At 39.7% G+C, this 17,096-nt stretch overlaps 1 protein-coding gene across 1 annotated transcript in view; it reads right to left on the bottom strand.

Annotated features, from left to right (window-relative positions):
• LOC122789044 overlaps positions 1 to 17,096 on the bottom strand; it is a 3,657,207-nt gene that overhangs the window by 3,029,401 nt on the left and 610,710 nt on the right. The window lies entirely within an intron of this gene.

Raw genomic sequence — 17,096 nt, 5'->3', positions numbered from 1 at the left:
ACATCCACAAAACTAATAGCAACCTAAACTTCCACAGAAGAGACCTACAATTGCACTGAAACATTAACAGGACCTGTTGGCAGGATAGATATCTTTCCCACAGAATACCTCGTTTATGGAATAAAATACTCTTAGATGTAAATCACAGTAGTTCCTTGACCCATTTTATCCATAACCTAGATGACTGGATGGCAATTGGAAGAACACACCTCCTCTAGCCCTTATGAAAAGGAGCCAAAACTGGTGGAATCATTGGCTAACTTACAAATGGTTCACTGGATCAACAGCCTAGTATGAACCTATGAAAATTTTTCTTTGGGAAAACTTAAGTATATTTGCATTAAGTCTATAAAAAGTGAGGCAAGTCTCTTCTCAGATCACAGATACATTTCACTGCTAGAAAGCAAATAAGGCAGGCTCATACCATCTGCTGTTGAGAACTGTGCATCAGAAATAATTTGTGGGTAAACCATGAACTTTTGTTGTAAAGGTAATTCTTTGAAATGCTTACAGAACATGTTTGATTTACGTCTTTATGTAGTGGATATCATAATTTTACTTGTGCTAGTTCATAATCTTTGCCAATTCCCCTTCCTGTTACTGGAAATTAAAACATGAAAGGTACTATATGCTATGGCCTCCCTATAATACAAATGATTTTTTCTGTCTTTTTTTTTTTTTTGATGTCCTTTACCTAATGGCAGAATAGATTAATTCAAATAAAATAAAAAAGGTACTGGCATTTACACTGAATAAATGAGATAACACTTAACAGTTTTCTCCAAATCTGACGAATATTAAAAAACACTAAAAACTGAAACCCCAATGCACTATTGTTCTTAATTTCTGAGCTGAATACCATCATCCATGGTGAGCGTTTTCAGGGAAATAAACCATACAGGAATAGGAAGCAGCATCACGCTGCCAACATGTACAGAGAGGCATACACACACACACACACACACACACACACACACACACACACAAACATACAGTATATCTGACTGCACCCCCTATTACCATGCACATGGGGTGGTTGCCCTCTTTGTCTGACCACAGTTATACTTCTGTGCCAAGGTGACATGGAAGTCAAAGCAGTTGGCACAGGTATATTGTTATGCAAGCAGTGAAAGTCCAACTGTATGAGTAAACTTACCATAACAGTAGATATTTTAATAGATTACTGCTGCATTATACTAAGCTGCATGGGTTACAACCTGCCAATAATATGACCATCAGCCTGTCTTCAAAGCTTCATGGCACCTTCCAAGTATCCTAAATCTTGTGTGTCTTCAGGAGAGCAGTAGTTGGGGAATCAAAGCTTTCTTGTCTCAAGAAGGGTGGCTACAGCTCAGAAAATACATAAATGCTATAAAGGAAACTAAACATACACACATATATGCATTTCTCATTAAATTTTTATGTCTCATGAAATTTTGAACGTTCACAGGCTGCTGGCAAAATCTGAAGTAACATTCATTCATACAAGTGTTTTTTTTTTTAAACAGAAAAAAGTATGTATCGCTGACAAAAACAAGGAAAATATTGTTGCATTATCTTTAAGCTGTATGGGTTATATCCTGCCAAGGATGTAACCACCAACCAGTCTTCAGTGCACCTTCGAGCATCCTAAAATCCTCTGGGTTTGAAAAGAGCCATGTTAGGGTAACAAAGCATTCTTGCCTCAGACAGGGAGTATATAGCCCAGAAAATACATAAATGCTAGAAAAGGAAAATATACATACAGATGTGTGTGTGTGTGTGTGTGTGTGTGTGTGTGTGTGTGTGTATATATATATATATATATATATATATATATATATATATATATATATATATATTAGATATATATTTATGTATTCTTAAGTATCTTTAAACATTACCTTACTGCATCCCACACTGATTGGTCTTGCCGTAGGCTGTTGGCTTTCGCTGCCGTACATGCTACATTCCATCCCTTCACTAAATCCAATGAAACCTTCCCCTATAAGAGACTCTACAGCGAGACTCTGCTAAAACCCCACGAAGAGCTTCAAACAGATAGCCCCTCTCAAGATATTTAAAGTCTGTATGTACTACATTCAACCCCTTTACTACATCCATTGAAACCTTCCCCTATAAGAGATTCTACAGCGAGAGTCTGCTAGAACCCCACGAAGAGCTTCAAACAGATAGCCCCTCTCCAGACATTTAAAGTGTATGTACTGTCATCTGTAAACTTAATTACTACCTGCGCTCACTACCATAGTGCCTGAACTTTTCCTGTGCTAGCCAAGCAGGGTACTGAGCTCTTTTTTCGGGTTGCCCCTTAACTCTCTTACCCTCTAAGCTATATGACACATACTTTTTGTACCACTAGGTGGTATTGTTAATCCATTTTTCTATAAGATTACTCTTTTTCCTATTCTACTCTCTACTGAGCTACCCCTACTCCCCCCACTTACTTAACCCTCTGGCCTGCTCTACCCTGTGCTTTGCTGTACAGCCTTTCTCCCCTCAAATTCTCCAGCCCAAACCTACCTCTGCTGGTTCAGTATTTCACGCAAAGTCTTTCATTTCTCCCATAACTGGCTGATTGTTTTCTGCCAGCCACCTTCTCACCAGCTCCTTCTGCTCCTATTCCCTCCCCCCTGCTCTTCCTCCCCTTCCAGTTACTTTCCACTTCCCCCTTTTCTGCCTTCCTTCCTGCCCCTAGTTTATTTAGTGATGCCACTAGCTGTAGTGCCATCTTTAAACATTCTCTTACTGCATCCCACGCAGATCGGTCTTGCCGTAGGCTGTTGGCTTTCGATGGTAAGTGGTTCTCACAGTTCAGGCTTGCTACCTTAAAAAGAAAAATTGATTACTAGTCTGATGTGAACCTGTTATTTGCCGTTTGTGATTATTTACTTAATTTACTATCTGCTGTTGTTATTCTTAACTTCCGCGGCTTTTTACCTCTTTGGCTGTACTCCTATGTAATGCTGCATGATTGGGCTATAAAGTGTTGATCATGAATGTTTCGCATGGACTACAAACAATGTCCATGAATTAGTAGCTTATACCCTGTTATCTGCACCTGCTTTCATTATTTGTACTGCTTTTACTCTGTTGGCCCTGTAATCGCTTCCTACACACCTATAATGTGGTCTGGAAGCGTTGCTGTGTGAGTGGGCTTCAGAGCAGTGTTTTTATTATCTTCTTTGGTCTTTACGTCCTTAATTACAGCTTGCCTATGTAGATTTGTAATACAACCTAGCGTGGTCTAATTGTGCTACTGTTGCTGACTGCTTCGACCCTTATACTGCCTGTAGTCCTTCAACGGCTCCCCACCTCTCTTCTGGGATACCCAAAAGCCTTTCTGCCACTGAGTATGTTCTAATATAGCAATAACCCATGCCTGGGTGTGGGTAATGCTAGATTTACCCATAGTTGGTGTGGTTTAGTCATGTAAAGTTTCATAGGTTAGTACTAAGCTAACTGCTCTTGCGAGCCATTTTAAGCCTAGCCACTTATCCCTTGTGAGACTCAAACCCTGCACCTTGTGTTTGTCAGGCAAACACCTTAAGCATTAGGCCACCTTCCCAACCCAAATGGAAATTTGCTATAGTGAGTATCAAACCAGGAATGACTGCTTGCAAAGCATACGCTCTAACCACTACACTATAGCAGTATATACATGAGGGCGAAGCCTGAGTGGACAAACAAAGACAATCGTGGGTAAATCCAGCATTACCCACACCCAAAAGTGGGTTATTGCTATTGTACAATGTCATTATTTAAGAAAAAAAACTTACTTTTCTTAAATAATGGAATTGCATAATGCCTCCTTGCTGCCCTTCCACAGCTGTCTGGTATTCTGCGGCAGTTCTGATGTACTGCGCATGCGTATGCTTACACAGTACATCAGATCTGTGGGTGAAAGCAATGGAGAAAGCAAGATCTCCGTTGCTTTTTACAAAGTGTCTCGCTATGTTAAACTCCTTTAACATAGCGAGACAGTGTCTAAAAAGCAACGGAGATCTTGCATTCTCTGTTGCTGTAAAAAAAGACTTATACTAATGGAAAATGTCCGGGCGACCGGACCTTTTTCCATTAGTATAAGTCTGATTTACAACGTGCACACTGACCAATCAGCATGCACGTTTTGGAATATTAATGGGGGGGGTCATTGCATAATGTGAAGTATCACATAACGAATATAATAAAGCCCCGTTTCCTGCATCCACTACAATGGAACCAAGGGAAACAATACAGTACTAATGTTAGTCTTCATTGCATTTGGACTCCTGGGTTACTACTGTTGGTCAACCTCGCTTCAAGATAGGGTTGCTAAACATGCTTCTGAGCCTGATACTTCACTCAGAATTAGTAAAGCGTTCTCCGACTGATAAGGATTCATAGATGTGACTTAAGCATGGACTGCTGCCTAGTATCACAAGCTACCTGCCTATAAATTAAACGCTATTTCACTGCATTGCTAAAGCCAGCTTTTCACCACTGTATAACTATAATTAGGACTGAACTACGTTTTAGTAACTAGCTATTCAAACATTGTAGTCTACTATTTTATTTACTGGAATTACTACCTGGATTTGTCCTGACTCATTCTACTGTGTTATTTAATAAATGTGATAACAGTAAATAGCTACCTGATTTTTGCCTTAAGCAACAACTGCATATATTTAACAAGTGCTACAAAAAGGTTAGTTTTAATCTCTGTTAGCTGTAATGCTATCTACTGTGTCATTTTATAACTGAGGTAAACATTAATAGCTACTTGGATTTTTTGCCTTAAAGTAACAACTGCTTTCATTTAACAAGTGCTACAAAAGGTTTTGTTTTACTCTGTTAGCTGTATTGTTAGCTCTCTGCACTTGGTGTTTTGCTCTTTCTCCGCTATCTCTTTATGCCCTTTCTCTACACTGCTTCTGCCCTCCTTTACTCTAGCCTTGTTCTCTCTTTCCTCTAGCCTACTGTGTTTCTCTCTTTTCTGTAGCCTTCTGTGCCTATTGTTTTCCTCTCCCCTGCCTTACAAATGGTTGTATTATTCTGCTCTTCTCCCTCCAGCTGTACGTACTACATTCCGCCCCTTCACTACGTCCATTGCAACCTTCTCCTATAAGAGATTCTACAGCAAGACCCTGCTAGAACCCCACAAAGAGCTTCAAACAGATAGCCACTCTCAAGATATTTAAAGTGTATGTACTGTTATTTGTAAACCTAATTACTAGCTGTGTTCACTACCATAGTACAAGCACGCCAAACCTCTCACGTGGAGCAGTGCACGGCCAACCGAACTATTCAAATCACACAACGGCCAGCACGTAATGTTCCAAAGAGTATTTTATTGATAGAATACACATAGGATATAAAAATATATCCTGCTCCAGACCGGTTTCGGTTCCCCTTCTTCAGTGGAGCAAAAACAAATGAATAAAAAGCCAACAACAGCACCTGATACCATATATAGTAGTAGTCCAATCAATCATCCAATCAATATCCAACTTGTTGGAATGAGTGAAACCAGTACCCCATAATGATTTTCAGATTTGTAAAAACATCAAAGAATATGTGAACACATATACATACACAAATAAAAATAATACATGAAAAAACATTCATAGTGACATGGCTAAGTAGAAAACATGGCTAAATAAGAAACCATGAAAAACAAACATACCTAAATATGAAAATGAAATGTGATTTTAAGCAACATCAGTCGGACCAAATGACCAATGTCAGATCTATATGAGACCAAAAATTATTTTTTTGGTCAGCATAAATAATATGAATGGCCTACATCAGTATGTTATTAATATAATGGTATAGTACAGAATCATGTGTATCTAAAGAATAGAAAGATTTGTGTCAATATGATTATATTATAAGTGATCATTTATGCCAGGGGGGAATAATGCACCCAGATGTACAATCCAATATTTCTCTTTTTGTGTCAAAATGTTTTCCCAACCTTGTTGATGACTCCTATCACCAACAATCCGATCAATGATAGTAAACTTAAATTTAGCCGTCGGATGTTTGACTGTGTGTAGATAAAGAGCATTGGTTGTTTTCTTGTTTCTAATATTACTCCTGTATTCCCCAATTCTAATTTTGAGAGGCCGAGAAGTTTTTCCCACATAAAATGCAGAACATTGACAAGTGGCAAGATATATCACCCAACTCATTGAACAGTTCCCAAAAAATTTTAGGTCATAGACCTTACTAGTATTTGCACTGCTAAAGGATTTGGTTTTGTTAATGTCCGAACAGGACATACAATGTCCACAAGGAAAGATACCTATCAATTCTTTGCCCATAATTGTGAGCTGTTTGTACCGTGCCCCTCCACTACCATGATGTTTGAAATGTGAAAAAATGGAACTTAAAGTTTTGCCCTTTCTATAAGAAAATTGACAACGAGTCCCAATATGTTGTCTAAGAGTATCATTGGCCATCAAGATATTCCAATTCCTATCCACCACACCTCTGATAATCTGATTATTCCTGCCATATGTGGTAACCAGTCTCAAAACCTCATCACCTTTGTGTTTTTTCTGATGGTCCTGGTAAAGTACAAGTTGGTCCCTAGTTTGTTTATCAGACCAATATTTAGCAGATTTTATATCAAAAACAGAATACCCTCTATCATAGAATCTATTAGCAAGATCCAAACTGGCTATCTCATAATCCTCCTCACTGGAATTAATTCTTTTGATACGGCAAAATTGGGATTTAGGGATGTTCCGGACAGTGTGGCATGGATGCATGCTTGAGGCATGTAGCAATGTATTGTATTCAGGATATTTCCTGTATATTTTAGTGCCTAGTGTGTTATCAGGCTTCCTATATACACTAACATCCAAAAATTCAATATTTGACCTGCTGCTGTTGATAGTAAACTCAATGCCCCAAAGATTGCTATTAAGATAATCCACAAATTCCTTGAGGTATTCCGCATCCGCCCGCCACACCATCCAACAATCATCAAGATATCTGTGCCAGATATCCATTTCTACAATATAAATATTGTGAGATGTATCATAAATTAGATATTCCTCCAAGTAGGCCATGAACAAATCTGCATATATAGGGGCAAAAGATGCCCCCATAGCAGTGCCTTGTAACTGCCAATAGCATTCGCCTTGAAAAAAGAAAACGTTTTTATTCAAGACATGCTCACACATGCAGATCAAAAGTGTATTAAATCCCGGTCGATATAAATTTGATTTGTCAAGCCAGTATTGTAATGCTTGGAGACCTGCCCAATGAGGGATACTGGTGTATAATGATTTTACATCCAATGTACAAAGTAGCCAATTGGGTTCAAGTTCAGTTTCTGCTATGATTTGTAAAAATTGTGTGGTATCCTTGATTCTAGCTCTTACATGAATGAGCAATGGTTTTAAATATTTGGTCAAGAAAGCTGAGAGTGGTTCAGTTAAAGAACCATGACCAGACACAATGGGACGGCCAGGTGGGGAGGTCAAGGATTTATGTATTTTCGGCAGTAAGTAAAGTATCTGTTTATTAGGATCCTTTACTGTCAAATGTTTAACAATAGTGTTGGACAAAATACCATTCTCAACTGCACTACTCAGGAACTCATCAATCTCCATTTTAAAAGTAGTGGTCGGATCAATGTCCATTTTCATATAACATTTGTTGTCAGATAACTGTCGTAATCCTTCCTGTGTATAATAATCCATATCTAAAACAACTACTGCCCCACCTTTGTCAGCCTTAACAATTGCAATATCATTGTTATTTTTTAGTTCTTCAAGTGCCTGTCTTTCAGTCTCCTGAATGTTGTCTGGAAGAATATTAAAGCCATAAGGTGGAAAATGTAGGTCCCTAAGTACAGCCTGTTGAAAAGCTGTCACATGCATATTGGCAGGAGGTTGGAATGTAGATTTTAGAAACCTGAAATCAGTAGACCTTTGAGCTGTGTTGTTTGTCTTATCTGAAAAGAATATCTTTAAGTTTAAACAACGACAAAATTCCAAAACATCATTTACTGTTTTGATATTGATCACAAAAGAAACCAGGTACATACCCTAAGCCTTTATTAAGTATTTGTTCTTGTTCCAATGTTAGTTCAACCTTAGACAAATTAAGCACATTGTGAAAAGTAGTTTCATCTATTTTAGAAAAGCTTGAACTATTCCATCCATTGATTCCAAATCTGGACCTATTACGGTGTTTCCTCCCCCCGCGTCGCTTCTTCTTACCCCAAAGGGGTAGGTATATTACTTCTTTTTTTGTGAGGTGAAACATCAGAGGTGATACCCTCACTATCTGATATGATGTTTTGGAATTTTGTCGTTGTTTAAACTTAAAGATATTCTTTTCAGATAAGACAAACAACACAGCTCAAAGGTCTACTGATTTCAGGTTTCTAAAATCTACATTCCAACCTCCTGCCAATATGCATGTGACAGCTTTTCAACAGGCTGTACTTAGGGACCTACATTTTCCACCTTATGGCTTTAATATTCTTCCAGACAACATTCAGGAGACTGAAAGACAGGCACTTGAAGAACTAAAAAATAACAATGATATTGCAATTGTTAAGGCTGACAAAGGTGGGGCAGTAGTTGTTTTAGATATGGATTATTATACACAGGAAGGATTACGACAGTTATCTGACAACAAATGTTATATGAAAATGGACATTGATCCGACCACTACTTTTAAAATGGAGATTGATGAGTTCCTGAGTAGTGCAGTTGAGAATGGTATTTTGTCCAACACTATTGTTAAACATTTGACAGTAAAGGATCCTAATAAACAGATACTTTACTTACTGCCGAAAATACATAAATCCTTGACCTCCCCACCTGGCCGTCCCATTGTGTCTGGTCATGGTTCTTTAACTGAACCACTCTCAGCTTTCTTGACCGAATATTTAAAACCATTGCTCATTCATGTAAGAGCTAGAATCAAGGATACCACACAATTTTTACAAATCATAGCAGAAACTGAACTTGAACCCAATTGGCTACTTTGTACATTGGATGTAAAATCATTATACACCAGTATCCCTCATTGGGCAGGTCTCCAAGCATTACAATACTGGCTTGACAAATCAAATTTATATCGACCGGGATTTAATACACTTTTGATCTGCATGTGTGAGCATGTCTTGAATAAAAACGTTTTCTTTTTTCAAGGCGAATGCTATTGGCAGTTACAAGGCACTGCTATGGGGGCATCTTTTGCCCCTATATATGCAGATTTGTTCATGGCCTACTTGGAGGAATATCTAATTTATGATACATCTCACAATATTTATATTGTAGAAATGGATATCTGGCGCAGATATCTTGATGATTGTTGGATGGTGTGGCGGATGCGGAATACCTCAAGGAATTTGTGGATTATCTTAATAGCAATCTTTGGGGCATTGAGTTTACTATCAACAGCAGCAGGTCAAATATTGAATTTTTGGATGTTAGTGTATATAGGAAGCCTGATAACACACTAGGCACTAAAATATACAGGAAATATCCTGAATACAATACATTGCTACATGCCTCAAGCATGCATCCACGCCACACTGTCCGGAACATCCCTAAATCCCAATTTTGCCGTATCAAAAGAATTAATTCCAGTGAGGAGGATTATGAGATAGCCAGTTTGGATCTTGCTAATAGATTCTATGATAGAGGGTATTCTGTTTTTGATATAAAATCTGCTAAATATTGGTCTGATAAACAAACTAGGGACCAACTTTTACTTTACCAGGACCATCAGAAAAAACACAAAGGTGATGAGGTTTTGAGACTGGTTACCACATATGGCAGGAATAATCAGATTATCAGAGGTGTGGTGGATAGGAATTGGAATATCTTGATGGCCAATGATACTCTTAAACAACATATTGGGACTCGTTGTCAATTTTCTTATAGAAAGGGCAAAACTTTAAGTTCCATTTTTTCACATTTCAAACATCATGGTAGTGGAGGGGCACGGTACAAACAGCTCACAATTATGGGCAAAGAATTGATAGGTACCTTTCCTTGTGGACATTGTATGTCCTGTTCGGACATTAACAAAACCAAATCCTTTAGCAGTGCAAATACTAGTAAGGTCTATGACCTAAAATTTTTTGGGAACTGTTCAATGAGTTGGGTGATATATCTTGCCACTTGTCAATGTTCTGCATTTTATGTGGGAAAAACTTCTCGGCCTCTCAAAATTAGAATTGGGGAACACAGGAGTAATATTAGAAACAAGAAAACAACCAATGCTCTTTATCTACACACAGTCAAACACCCGACGGCTAAATTTAAGTTTACTATCATTGATCGGATTGTTGGTGATAGGAGTCATCAACAAGGTTGGGAAAACATTTTGACACAAAAAGAGAAATATTGGATTGTACATCTGGGTGCATTATTCCCCCCTGGCATAAATGATCACTTATAATATAATCATATTGACACAAATCTTTCTATTCTTTAGATACACATGATTCTGTACTATACCATTATATTAATAACATACTGATGTAGGCCATTCATATTATTTATGCTGACCAAAAAAATAATTTTTGGTCTCATATAGATCTGACATTGGTCATTTGGTCCGACTGATGTTGCTTAAAATCACATTTCATTTTCATATTTAGGTATGTTTGTTTTTCATGGTTTCTTATTTAGCCATGTTTTCTACTTAGCCATGTCACTATGAATGTTTTTTCATGTATTATTTTTATTTGTGTATATATGTGTTCACATATTCTTTGATGTTTTTACAAATCTGAAAATCATTATGGGGTACTGGTTTCACTCATTCCAACAAGTTGGATATTGATTGGATGATTGATTGGACTACTACTATATATGGTATCAGGTGCTGTTGTTGGCTTTTTATTCATTTGTTTTTGCTCCACTGAAGAAGGGGAACCGAAACCGGTCTGGAGCAGGATATATTTTTATATCCTATGTGTATTCTATCAATAAAATACTCTTTGGAACATTACGTGCTGGCCGTTGTGTGATTTCACTACCATAGTGCCTGAACTTGTCCTGCACTAGCCAAGCAGCCTACTGAGCTCTTTTTTCGGGTTGCCCCTTAACTCTCTTACCCTCTAAGCTATATGACACATACTTTTTGTACCACTAGGTGGCATTGTTCATCCATTTTTCTATAAGATTACTCTTTTTCCTATTCTACTCTCTACTGAGCTACCCCTACTCTCTCCACTTACTTACCCCTCTGGCCTGCTCTACCCTGTGCTTTGCTGTACTGCCTTTCTCCCCTCAAATTCCCCAGCCCAGACCTACCTCTGCTGGTTCAGTATTTCACGCAAAGTCTTTCATTTCTCGCATAACTTGCTGATTGTTTTCTGCCACCCACCTTCTCACCAGCTCCTTCTGCTCCTATTCCCTCCCCCCTGCTCTTCCTCCCCTTCCAGTTACTTTCCACCCATCCCCCTTTTCTGCTTTCCTTCCTGCCCCTAGTTTATTTAGTGACGCCACTAGCTGTAGTGCCAGCTTTAAACATTCCCTTACTGCATCCCACTCTGGCTTTCGCTGGTAAGTGGCGCTCACAGTTCAGGCTTGCTGCCTAGGAAAAAGTGATTACTAGTCTGACATGAACCTATTTGCTGTTTGTAATTATTTACTTAATTTGTACTGCTTTTACTCCGTTGGCCCTGTAATCGCTTCCTACATGCCCATAGCGCAGTCTGGAAGCAACACTGTGTGAGTGGGCTTCAGAGCAGTGTTATTATTATCTTCTTTGGTTTTTATGCCCCTAATTACAGCTCGCCTATGTAGATTTGTGGTATAACCTAGCGCGGTCTAATTGTGCTACTGTTGCTGACCTCTTCACCCCTTATACTGCCTGCAGTCCTTCAATGGCTCCCCACTTCTCTTCTGGGGTACCCAAATGTCTTTCTGCCACTGGGTATATTCTAATGTGAAGTATCACATAACGAGTATAATAAAGCCCCATTTCCTGCATCCACTACAATAGAACCAAGGGAAACAATACAGTACTAATGTTAGTCTTCATTGCATTAGGATTCCTGGGTTACTACTGTTGGTCAACCTCGCTTCAAGACAGGGTTGCTAAACATGCTTCTGAGCCTGATACGTTCTCTGACTGATACAGATTCATAGATGCGACTTAAGCATTGACTTCTACCTGGTATCACAAGCTACCTGCCTATAAATTAAATGCTATTTCACTGCATCGCTACAGCCGGCTTTTCACCACTGTATAACTATAATTAGGGCTGAACTACGTTTTAGTAACTAGCTGCTCAAACATTGTAGTCTATTAACTATTTTATTTACTGAAATTACTACCAGGATTTGTCCTGACTCATTCTACTGTGTTATTTAATAACTGTGATAACAGTAAACAGCTACCTGATTTTTGCTTTAAGCAACAACTGCATATATTAAACAAGTGCTACAAAAGGGTTAGTTTTAATCTCTGTTAGCTGTATTGCTATCTACTGTATCATTTTATAACTGAGGTAAATATTGCTACTTGGATTTTTTGCCTTAAAGTAACAACTGCTTTTATTTAACAAGTACTACAAAAGGTTTTGTTTTACTCTGTTAGTTGTATTGTTAGCTCTCTGCACTTGGTGGTTTGCTATTTCTCCGCTGTCTCTCTATGCTCTTTCTCTACACTCCTTCTGCCCTCCTTGACTTTAGCCTTGTTCTCTCTTTCCTCTAGCCTACTGTGTTTCTCTTTTTTCTGTAGCCTTCTGTGCCTATTTTTTCCCCTCTCCCCTGCCTTACAAATGGTTGTATTATTCTGCTCTTCTCCCTACAGCTGTACGTGCTACATTCCACCCCTTCACTACATCCATTGAAACCTTCTCCTGTAAGAGATTCTACAGCGAGACTCTGCTAGAACCCCACAATGAGCTTCAAACAAATAGCCCCCTCAATATATTTAAAGTGTATGTACTGTCATCTGTAAATGTAATTACTAGCTATGCTCACAACCATAGTGCCTGAACTTATCCAGCGCTAACCAAGCAGCCAACTGAGCTCTTTTTTTGACTTGCCCCTTAACTCTCTTACACTCTAAGTTATATGACACATACTTTTTGCACCACTAGGTGGAACTGTTCATCCATTTTCTATAAGATTACTCTTTTTCCTATTCTACTCTCTCCTAAGCTACACCTACTCTCTCCACTTACTTACCCCTCTGGCCTGCTCTACCCTGTGCTTTGCTCTACTGCCTTTCTCCCCTCACACTCTCCAGACCAGACCTACCTCTGCTGGATCAGTATTTCACATAAAGTCTTTCATTTCTCCCATAGCTGGCTGATTGGTTTCTGCCAGCCTCCTACTCTCTCCACTTAAGTACCCCTCTGGCCTGCTCTACCCTGTGCTTTGCTCTACTGCCTTTTTCCCCCCACACTCTCCAGCCTAGACCTACCTCTGCTGGTTGAGTATTTCACGTAAAGCCTTTCATTTTTCCCATAGCTGGCTAATTGGTTTCTGCCAGCCTCCTACTCTCTCCACCTACCTGTGCTTTGCTCTACTGCCTTTCTCCCCTCACACTCTCCAGCCAAGACCTACCACTGTTGGTTCAGTATTTCAAGGAAAGTCTTTCATTTCTCCCTTAGATGGCTGATTGGTATCTGCCAGCCACCTACTCTCTCCACTTACTTACCCCTCTGGCCTGCTCTACCCTGTGCTTTTCTCTACTACCTTTCTCCCCTCACACTCTCCAGCCCAGACCTACCTCTGCTGGTCGAGTATTTCACATAAAGTCTTTCATTTCTCCCATAGCTGGCTGATTGTTTTTTGCCAGCCTCTTACTCTCTCCACTTACTTACCCCTCTGGCCCACTCTACCCTGTGCTTTGCTCTACTGCCTTTCTCCCCCTCACAGTTTCCAGCCCAGACCTACTTCTGCTGGTTCAGAATTTCATGTAAAGTCTTTCATTTCTCCCATAGCTGGCTGACTGGTTTCTGACAGCCTCCTACTCTCTCAGCTTACCTGTGCTTTGCTCTACTGCCTTTCTCCCCTCACATTCACCAGCCCAGACCTACCTCTGTTGGTTCAGTATTTCACGTAAATTCTTTCATTTCTCCCATAGCTGGCTGATTGGTTTCTGCCAGCCGCCTTCTCTCCAGTTCTTCCCGCTCCATTCGCCCTGTGGGCTCACTCCACTCCCCTACCCTACCCCCAATTCCCACACATCCCAGTGCTGTTAGCTTTATTCTTCTCTTGCCCTTTCCTCTTAGCCATACTACTCAATACCTATCCACCTCATCACTCCTCCCACCCACAGCCTTCACAATTAAACTCTTCCACTTATACTATCACCCATTCTCTCCTCCGTGCTCCCTTAATTCCTAGGAAACCACCATCTCCTTATAATAGCCCCTCTCTTCCACAGCCTTCTCTCCCCTGTAAATCTACACTTCTCTCTCTCTCTCTCTCTCCCCTCCTTGACATAGCCTCCATAAATCACCACACCCTCCAAGTCCATTGCCTCCTTTCTCTGTTCCTAATTCCCTTATGCTATGCTAGCTCATATGCCTCCTCCACTTGTCCAATATTACCTACAAAAGTAACCTCCACACAAATCCAGCCTCATCCTCACTATTACCCTCATTTCCACTCTATCTCCTCATTTTCTCATTTAGCACAACCCAATGCACCTATTCCACCCTAAAATCTTCCTCTTCCCCTGCAAAGCTAAGATATTGTCACCTAATCTAAAATCTCCATAAACACATAAACCCAGCAAACCAAAATGGCTAAAGGATATTTCCTTTAACAACATAATCCTTGACGGTAATATCCATCCCAACCCTGGTCCTACACACTGTAATAACAACACCAACCCCTCAACTTCTTCCTCCCACATTAATAACCTAAAGATCTTCACCATCAATGCACAGCATCTTAGTAACAAAGCCCACCAATTCCACACTTGGCTAAGCCACAACCAACCTCGCATCCTAGCTATATCCAAAACATGGCTTAAATCCTTCATCTCCGACTCAGAGATCCTGCCCCCAGGATTTAATATTCTCAGAAATGACTGACTAGGTAAAAAAGGTGGCGGCACTGCCTTAGGCTACTCTAGCCTCACCTTAATTCCCCTCCAAATTCCAATCCCACAATTCCAAAACACTGAACTAACTACTGGAGTACTAAAGCTAAACAAGCACAAAATATATATGCTTCATTGCCATTTATATCTCACCTGGTAACAATAGCTAGACTCTCAAGGAAAATCACTTATGGGCATCCACTAAAATTAACTATGAAACTTATATCTTAGGAGACATTAATATTGACTGGAATAAAATTATCAGCCCCTCACCACCCCCATCGTCTATCTCTACATCTTTACCCAAATAATTCACTCCATCACTCGACCAAATAAAACAAATCCCCCTGGAACCATTTTAGATTGGATCCTAGTCTCAAATCCTAACAAAATAACTAACTCTGGCAGAATTCCTGATACCATTAGTGACCACCTCCCTCCCTTCATCCATTGCTCCACTAGCTCTTCCCCATACCAGCATCAATACAGTCGCACTCGTAACCTCACTATCTTTAACCCTACCACTTTCTCAAACATATTCAAACAAATGAAGTGGCAAACTCTAAAGACCCTTCCCCTTGACAAAGCTAAGACTACTTCAACTCTATCTTCCTTGATACTCTAAACTCCCTAGCCCTCTAAGATATAAAAGAAAAAAAACTAACACAGCTCCATGGCTATCCAAACAAAACAGGTCATGCACCAAAGGGACAAACTTTGGAAGCTCTACCAAAATAATAAACTGCCCAATACCCTGCTTCAATATAAACAGATCTGTAACCTTGCAAAACAGCTAATCACCAAGGTCAAAAAATCCTACTATATCAAGCTCCAGTCCAATAACAATAAAAACCCAAAGCAATTCTGGAATTCAATAAAATCTCTCCTTCATCCAGGCTCAAATAATAACCCCTGTCCTGACCCAAGTAAATCCAACCTGGAACTAGGTTCTGAATTAAATTTATTTTTCATAGAAACCATCTCTGCTCTTACCAAACCTTTTCCTAACAATAATCCAACTTCCCGTCACACCCCCCCTCAAACCCACATAACAACCTTCCTCTACTGTTTGAGCGCAAACCCGTTTCCACTAACTTTATAGAAAACCTCCTATCCAAACTCAAACAAGCACTAACGCTCCTGACAATATTCCCCCCCTCCTACCTAAAATATGCTGCTGATGGTATTGCTCTCCCAATTATCATCATTATAAACAGATCCATAAATGAATCCTACATCCCCAAACTTTGACTCACAGCTATCGTCCCTCTCCATAAAGGAGGCAAAAGTACCAGTGTCTCTAACTTCCGCTCTATTGCCCTACTCTCTCCAATATCCAAAATCCTTGAAAAGTGCATCAACCACCAACTTATGCCATTCCTGACCCAAAACAATCTCTTCACACCCACCCAGCATGGTTTACGCCCAGCCCACAGCACCATTACCGCTCTTCTCTCATTCCTTGAAACTGTCAATCAAGCCCAAGATTCAGGACACCTAGTTTCTACTGTATTGCTAAATCTGTCTAAGGCATTTGACACTATTTCCCACAACCACTTACTCTGCCATATCTCAAACCTTCACCTCTCACCAAAAACTTTATCCTGGTTCTCCAGCTATCTATCAGACAGATATCAGGCAGCCAAATGGAAGAACTCCATCTCTTCCAACTTACCTACCCCAACTGGTGTACCACAGGTATCCATCCTTGGGCCCATCCTTTTCAACATTTCCATCAATAACTTTCACACTGCTATTCCAGACACAAAAAATATTCAATATGCAGACAATTCAACCTTAATCTGCTCTGCTACTAACCTCTCCAAACTGCTGACAAAAACCCAAACTGCATTCTCCACAACAGAAAACTGGATGCACCAAAACCACCACTCTTTCAATGCAAATAAATCTAAAATCCTACTATTCTCCCCCGCCAAAACCTTTTCCTTCAACAAAAATGAATTCAAAGTCCTTAGCCAAACTAACTCACCCATAGAAGTGGTGCCTTCTGCAAATCTCCTAGGCATAACTGTGGATGAACACCTCAAGTTCAACACACATATACA

Source organism: Protopterus annectens, chromosome 14.part0, assembly GCF_019279795.1.
Source record: "Protopterus annectens isolate FY-2018-M chromosome 14.part0, PAN1.0, whole genome shotgun sequence".
In the NCBI taxonomy this organism is placed as follows: Eukaryota; Metazoa; Chordata; order Ceratodontiformes; family Protopteridae; genus Protopterus; species Protopterus annectens.
This window is presented reverse-complemented; position numbering and strand designations above follow the sequence as displayed.